Genomic DNA, 6,979 nt, shown 5'->3' with positions numbered 1-6,979 from the left:
ATACGAGCATGTATTTGTGTTGGAGCGTTATGCTGTTCAATTTCTTCATATTAAAAAAAAACTAGCTGCGAGCTGAATAATATTTTGACAGAAATACAACTCATTAACTGTCCTTATAAGCTGAACGCTACTTGAACTTAATAGCGTTTTCCACGTAAACGTCACAATACGAAAATCAAACCATTAAGAAATAGTTCCTACCATGAAAAAATTCAGAAGAAAAACTTATGTGAATATAAGATGGGGAAATGGCAGTGATGAGAAAGTTTGAGTTCGTTTCATGTTCGAATGAATATGGAATATGTGTTCATAATCAATTATGTCGTTTCCTTTAAAATCACAAATTATCAAGGAATGGAATATAAAAGTGGATTGAAACAGCTTGTGATACGTTTATTAACCTCAGATTTTGTTTTTGAAATTGGATTTTATTTCCTATCTAAGTCACCCTACCATAGATACTGAAGGTCTGCATGTTGGTGCCAATGAGATGCCGGTTTACTCAAGCGCTGGGATTGGCCAGGCGCCCCCCCCCCCATACCTTATCACCTAGGCCAGTGGTTCTCAACCTTTTTGGGGTCCTGGACCCCCTGCGTATTTTTGATCTACCCTGAGGACCCCTCCACCTGATCTTGGGGGAGGGGGGTTGCAATTTGATAGAAACAGTAGAAACTGCATTTTAAATTGCATTATAGCATTTATTCACTCTTTGGGGCAAAAGTAAGAGCTTTCAGTTGTAACTTAGATATAGTTAACAAAACAGAATCCTTATGCAGTAACTTTCAGATATATGTAACAAAACAGAATATGTATTCAGTAACTTTCAGATATATGTAACAAAACAGAATTCTTATGCAGTAACTTTCAGATATATGTACCAACAGAATTTTTATGCAGTAACTTTTAACAATGCAAACGGGAGCGAGATCTCTTATTAAAATACAATAAATTACACTTGTGAAACAGATGTAATTAGAGAAAAAAGTCCTGTTACCCTTTATAGTTTAGGTAGATAAAGGTCTCAGTCACATTTGAGTAAAATAATCCTATTTCTATAAATGTCATAGGATCTTTTTTTTAAAGATATTTTATTTTCACGGACCCCTTGCAATTACACCACGGACCACTAGGGGTCCGCGGACCCCCGGTTGAGAAACACTGACCTAGGCAACTCAGGTTTGCGTGAACAAATGAATGGTGGCTTCATGAAGGTACAGTCGATCGATATTGATCCGATAAGCCACGTTAACGTGTTTTACATTAAGACAGGTACGTGACCATAATTTATTTCAAAATCTGTCAACATTCGGCTAACACGGTTGGTTGATGAAACGGAACACCGGCGCTAACTCGCGAACCCGTGGCGAACCCCTTACAAAAGTAGCGAACCCCGGACGTTGCGGTGATTCTGCTGTGGCAGGGCGGTCACAAGGAACGCGCGCACGCGCATGGACACCTGGCCAATCCTAGCGCTTGAATGCCATGCGGGGCGCGTCTTGCCTACGTAATAACGCTTTGTAGGCTTGTAGCGACCCTGTGCTGTTGGGGGTGCTGATTGGCTGAATCAGTCGATCAGCCCCCCCGTTCTCTGCCAATCACGGGAATGCATGTTATGTCGGTCAGTGTGCGTTCCTGTGGTTGGTGGACCAGAAGGGAGAGGGGGAGGGGCTGGTTACTTATTGGTTTCGTTGTTTTGCATGAGTCGGTTGTTGAATTAACGGTGATCAGTACGGTGTGGCTGTGGCCAACAACAGTCGAGAAGAAAGACGTCGTTCGGCTTTAAGTTCTGCAAGTGGGATCTTTACAGCGGGGAACGTTACATACTGTTAAGTCGGTTCCACGGGGGAACATGAACAATCACAAAGTAAATAATGAACAAACATGAGGGTTACACAATACCTTATAATACAGCGCAATACGACAACGTGGCTGTACAGTGCTAATGCATAGCACATATACCTTTAGATACTCTTGAGTATTTAAATCCCACTGCCACAAGAGTCATCGTTTCAAAAGTTCAGTTCGAGGAGAACGACCAGACGCTGACGTCAGAGTCTACTGGAAAATGACGTGACTGAGACGCGACATGGCCGACGGGGTCAAATGGGGGGGGCGTCTCCAGAAGCAGACGGCTTGTTTTTTTTTCCGGCCCGCTCAGCTGTTTTCATCAGTGACTGTCTCCACCACTCCACTCACGTCTTTATTTAGAGCCGGTTCAGCAGACGAGCGGAAACTCACATCTGAGACTCTGGCCAGCTGTCACTCAGTCTGTTTCAAAGTGGCCTTTAAAGGGTGGAAACCAGCGGTCGTTAAGAATCTGGAGAAGAAGAAGAAAAAAGACAGGCAGATGAGAGAAGTGGGGAGGACTGAGAACTCATGTAGGATCTGTGTGTCCTCACACAATCAGGCTGATTTAGACCAGGGGCCTCATTTATAAAACTCAAGAGTAGATTCGAACCTAAAACATGTGTAACCGGTTATTTTCTTGCCCGGTGCGGGATTCGATCACCCCAAGGCGACGTCACTGACCGCTCGGCTAAAGGCTCAGACCCGTTAGCTAGGGGCTAACGCGCCTTATTAGTAGTTTACACATGTACGCGCAAACCTCAAAATCTACGTACGCACGAAAATATTGAGATCAATAAAACTGTGCGGCGCGCAGGTGTCCGGAGGTCTTCTCGTTATAAATACCGACCCGCGTTGAGTTGCGCGCGCGTGTCCCGTGCGTCGTCCCACAATCGCCCATAAACGGTTAATGCTAAACAACTCATGAATATGCTAATGTTTCAAAGGTGCGCTCGCGCAACCAGATTGGTGGGCGGGGATATCCGACCGTCTGGTATCGCGAGACTATTGTTGGCCTATCGTTGAGGGAAAGATGGAGACGTCGGTTTTAAGGAAGAAGGCGAAATTTGCGGAGTGTGAATCAAGTTGCTCGTCGCTGAGGTTGAACTCCGTAGTACTGTTTGGGGGTCTCAGTAGAGGCATCCCGGACTAAAGGGAACAACTCGAATGGCAACATGTGACGACAGCCGTGAACAGTGTTGGCCCCACAATGCAAACTGTGTAGGGGAGGCCGGGGATCGTTGGTTGCAACAGCATGGTTTTCACCAAGAAGGGATGACCCAAGAATCATGTGCTCAGTTTCATGTATGACCACTTCCCTCCTGGCCTTGTATATGAAATTGCATAGCCGTGTGAAGAGGTGCAGATTTTACAGCCAAAACACTGATTTTCAGGTAAGAAAGCAATTTTCTGGGCCAAGTCTATATTTTGGTTGACTGATGAAGTTAGAATTATGTACATTTTTATTAATTTAGGGAGTAGTAGCTAAGGTAAAATGTGAGGCATTTTATTTCATCTATGCCAATTTCAAAGCACCATGCTGCTACAGCTAGCTGAACAATGGCTGACAAGGGCGGGGTTAGTTGTAGCACCTTTTTGTGTTACAACTAACCCCCTTATGACGACGCACATTTTTGGAGGAAGAAGAAAAGAAGGGCAATAGTAAAAAGAATGAAAAGGGCCATTTTTGGAAAGAGGCAAAGAAAAAAAATCATGCAAAGAGAAAGGCAGCCAAAAAGAGGTCCAAGAAGGACAAGGATGAGGATTTGGACACCTCAGAAGAAGGTTACTTCATTGTGTGCATGAAGCCCTTTGGACATTACAAACCCAGAGAAAAGTGAATCAGATGTGTGAATTGCAAGTGTTGGGCCCACGAAGACTGCACCCCGGCAGACCTATATAGATCTGTTACCACTGCGACTGATTAAACGATTTACACACTTTATTTTATGGCCAGTCACTTGGGGTCAAGTATCACCGTCCTCCCTCTGGGTCTTCAGGTGGGTGTAGAGGCCGATCCTGAGCCGCATGAGGGGAAGACACCTGGGCTTGATAGCTTTTTACGTGGAAAGGCTGATGCGCCTGAAGCCACCACACGGTCCTTGGCAGGGGGTGGCCAGAGTCGAGTGGGATGGAGACCGAGACAATTGAGGACCACCTTCTGTTGCAGCCTTCATCCGCCCTTACCACCGTTGTGACCTGGAGATGTCTTCCGCCAGTTCTGCCGTTGAGGTCTTTGTTGGATCGCGCTTCGTCTGGAACCTCCCCCTTGACCTGTCCACCTTGGGTGACCCTACCATCCAAGCTCCAGATGGCATAGCTCTTGGGATCATTGGCACACATGACAAGGTGGCGATCCAGGAGAAGTATACACACACACACACACACACACACACACACACAGAAACACACACACACCATAGCTGATGTTTTCTGAGAAAGCTCTACTGAAATTAAAAAGATCAGCACGACTGTCAAGGCCAAATACAAACACGACGACACTTCTTCATGTAGCCGAGTGCATAGTATGTTCTAGAAGAAAGTTGCTCTAAAGTGTATAAGTATCAGCAACAGCTCGGTATTGTGGACTACGGTTATTCTTAAGTGATTTAAAAAGTCAGTGGGGAGTTCTTTTTATTTTTGGTGAGCCACAGGAAGATGTTGAAGTGTTGGCAAATACGCAGTAAACTTATTTAGGTGCATATTTTGTGGTGCGGTCTAAAGTTTTAATTCTTACCGTTACAATTTACCCCATAGAGGAGTTGTAACAATCGAACTCTTTGTATTTGACATCAATTAATGAATTCTGTGATATAGCTGGAGAAGTTGGAAGGCAGGAGTCTCCGTGGACGATGATGTTTGCGGATGACATTGTGATCTGTAGTGAGAGTAAGGTGCAGGTTGAGGAAAGGCTGGAGAGGTGGAGGTATGCACTGGAGAGAAGAGGAATGAAAGTCAGTAGGAGAGTAGGAGCAAGACGGAATATCTATGAGAGGGAGGACAGTGAAATGGTGAGGATGCAAAGAGTAGAGGTGATGAAGGCATTTGAGTTTAAATACTTGGGGTCAACTGTCCAAAGTAACGGGGAGTGCAGAAGAGGGGTGAAGAAGAGCGTGCAGGCAGGGTGAAGTGGGTGGAGAAGAGTGTCAGGAGTGATTTGTGACAGAAGGGTACCAGCAAGAGTTAAAGGTAAGGTTTACAAGATGGTTGTGAGACCAGCTATGTTATATGGTTTGGAGACAGTGGCACTGATGAAAAGACAGGAGGCGGACCTGGAGGTGGTAGAGATGAAGATGATAAGATTTTCACTGGGAGTGATGAAGAAGGACAGTATTAGGAACGAGTATATTAGAGGGACAGCTCAGGTTGGACGGTTTGGAGACAAAGCAAGAGGGACAAGATTTAGATGGCTTGGACATGTGTGGGTATACTGGGAGAAGGATACTGAATATGGAGCTGCCAGGGAAGAGGAAAAGAGGAAGGCCAAAGAGGAGGTTTATGGATGTGGTGAGGGAGGACGTGCAGGTGGCTGGTGTGACAGAGGAAGATACAGAGGACAGGAAGAGATGGAAACAGGTGATCCGCTGTGGCGCCCCCTAACTGGAGCAGCCAAAAGTAGTAGTAGTTGGAGAAGTTAGAAATATTGCTATTTTTAGTAGACAAATAATGGTAATTTTGGTCAAAATTTAATAGCTCTAACCCAAAAACTTCTGCGAGATATAGGTGCCAAGACAAAAAGTGTTACAACCATCCCTTGCATCATGTGTGCTGTATTAAACTATGCCGTTTTTCTGGTCTGTTCACAGACGGTGCATCACTTGTTCACGTAATGCAATCGCTGGAGGAGCTTGTCCTTCATTGAAAGGGAGGTCCTGGTCCATGTCATCTGGCACAATGTCAGCAGTGCAAATTATTTGAACGGTAATGCGTTGCGGTTCACAAAACCAAACCCATTCTCATTTGGTGCTTTTATTGCAGCACGAGTGCTTCGATTACATTTGGAAAACTGCACATTGCTGCAAGTTGCATCTTGATGCCGGCCTGTTCACCCACAGTCAGAAATGTGCCGTGAGATCTAGAGCCAAGTAGGCAGCCGCAGACCAGGATGCACACACCAGTGAGTATTTCATATGTCAGCAGGCGAGTGCACAACGCATTGTTAGAGAATCCTTAAAAATCAAGATCACAACAGACCACTACACTCAAGATCACAACAGTCCACTACACTCTCCCAATAGGAGATACTCCCATCTCCTAACACTGCAGGGCATTGATTGCGTAAGAGAGAAAAACAGACGGCGAGAGAGAGAGCGAGAGAGCAAAATGTGCAACAGCTCATCCCCATAATTTATGCAGAGGTGGACACCCCGGCTTCAAGAAAGCAAAAATCTGACCATGTATTTGTTCTAGCCATTCACTAAATCAGGGGGTTTCACTCCACCTGGCTGAAGGAGTTGTGCTACTTACATTCAGCTGGTGTAGTGTCTGGGTGGAACAAATACGTGGCAGGACTTTTACTTTCTGGAGCCGGGTTGTCCACCTCTGAATTTATGCCGTCCACATAGGTTTCCTGACATCAGCTATTACGAACAGGCAACTCAAATCAAACTTAACCTGCAACACAAGATCGCCATCTTTGACCATGTGCAGTATTTCACAACGATCACCGCTGTCATCACACAGCAAACACTCAACTACAAAAATAAAAGCCCATGACACTCAAACTGAAGCAACAAAAATGGAAACTGCAGTCTCAAGGCTATTATCATTAGGTTAGCAATGATGCGGATGTGCACACATGTTTGTGTGTAATTACCGACAGCCAGCTTCCATGTTATCAGTGAAGATGCTATCTATCTATCTATCTAGCTAGCTAGCTAGCTAGTTGTCTCTATCTTTCTCTCAGTTAAATCCAGCAAAGTAACACCAAGCGTTTCAGGAGACGAGTGCAAGTCAAGATCAGTGGGGCCAAATCTATGAAGACCGACACCAGAGCAGTGTAAGTCCAACTAAACACCATGACTGTATGGCGGTAGTAGTCATCTACCATCGTAGTAAATGTCACTATTTCATTACACTGTAATATTTACTTCAGCTTTTCTTTTCCTCCACTAAGGAGGGAATGCTTCAGAGA

This window comes from Lampris incognitus, chromosome 20, assembly GCF_029633865.1.
Source record: "Lampris incognitus isolate fLamInc1 chromosome 20, fLamInc1.hap2, whole genome shotgun sequence".
Classification (NCBI taxonomy): Eukaryota; Metazoa; Chordata; class Actinopteri; order Lampriformes; family Lampridae; genus Lampris; species Lampris incognitus.
This window is presented reverse-complemented; position numbering follows the sequence as displayed.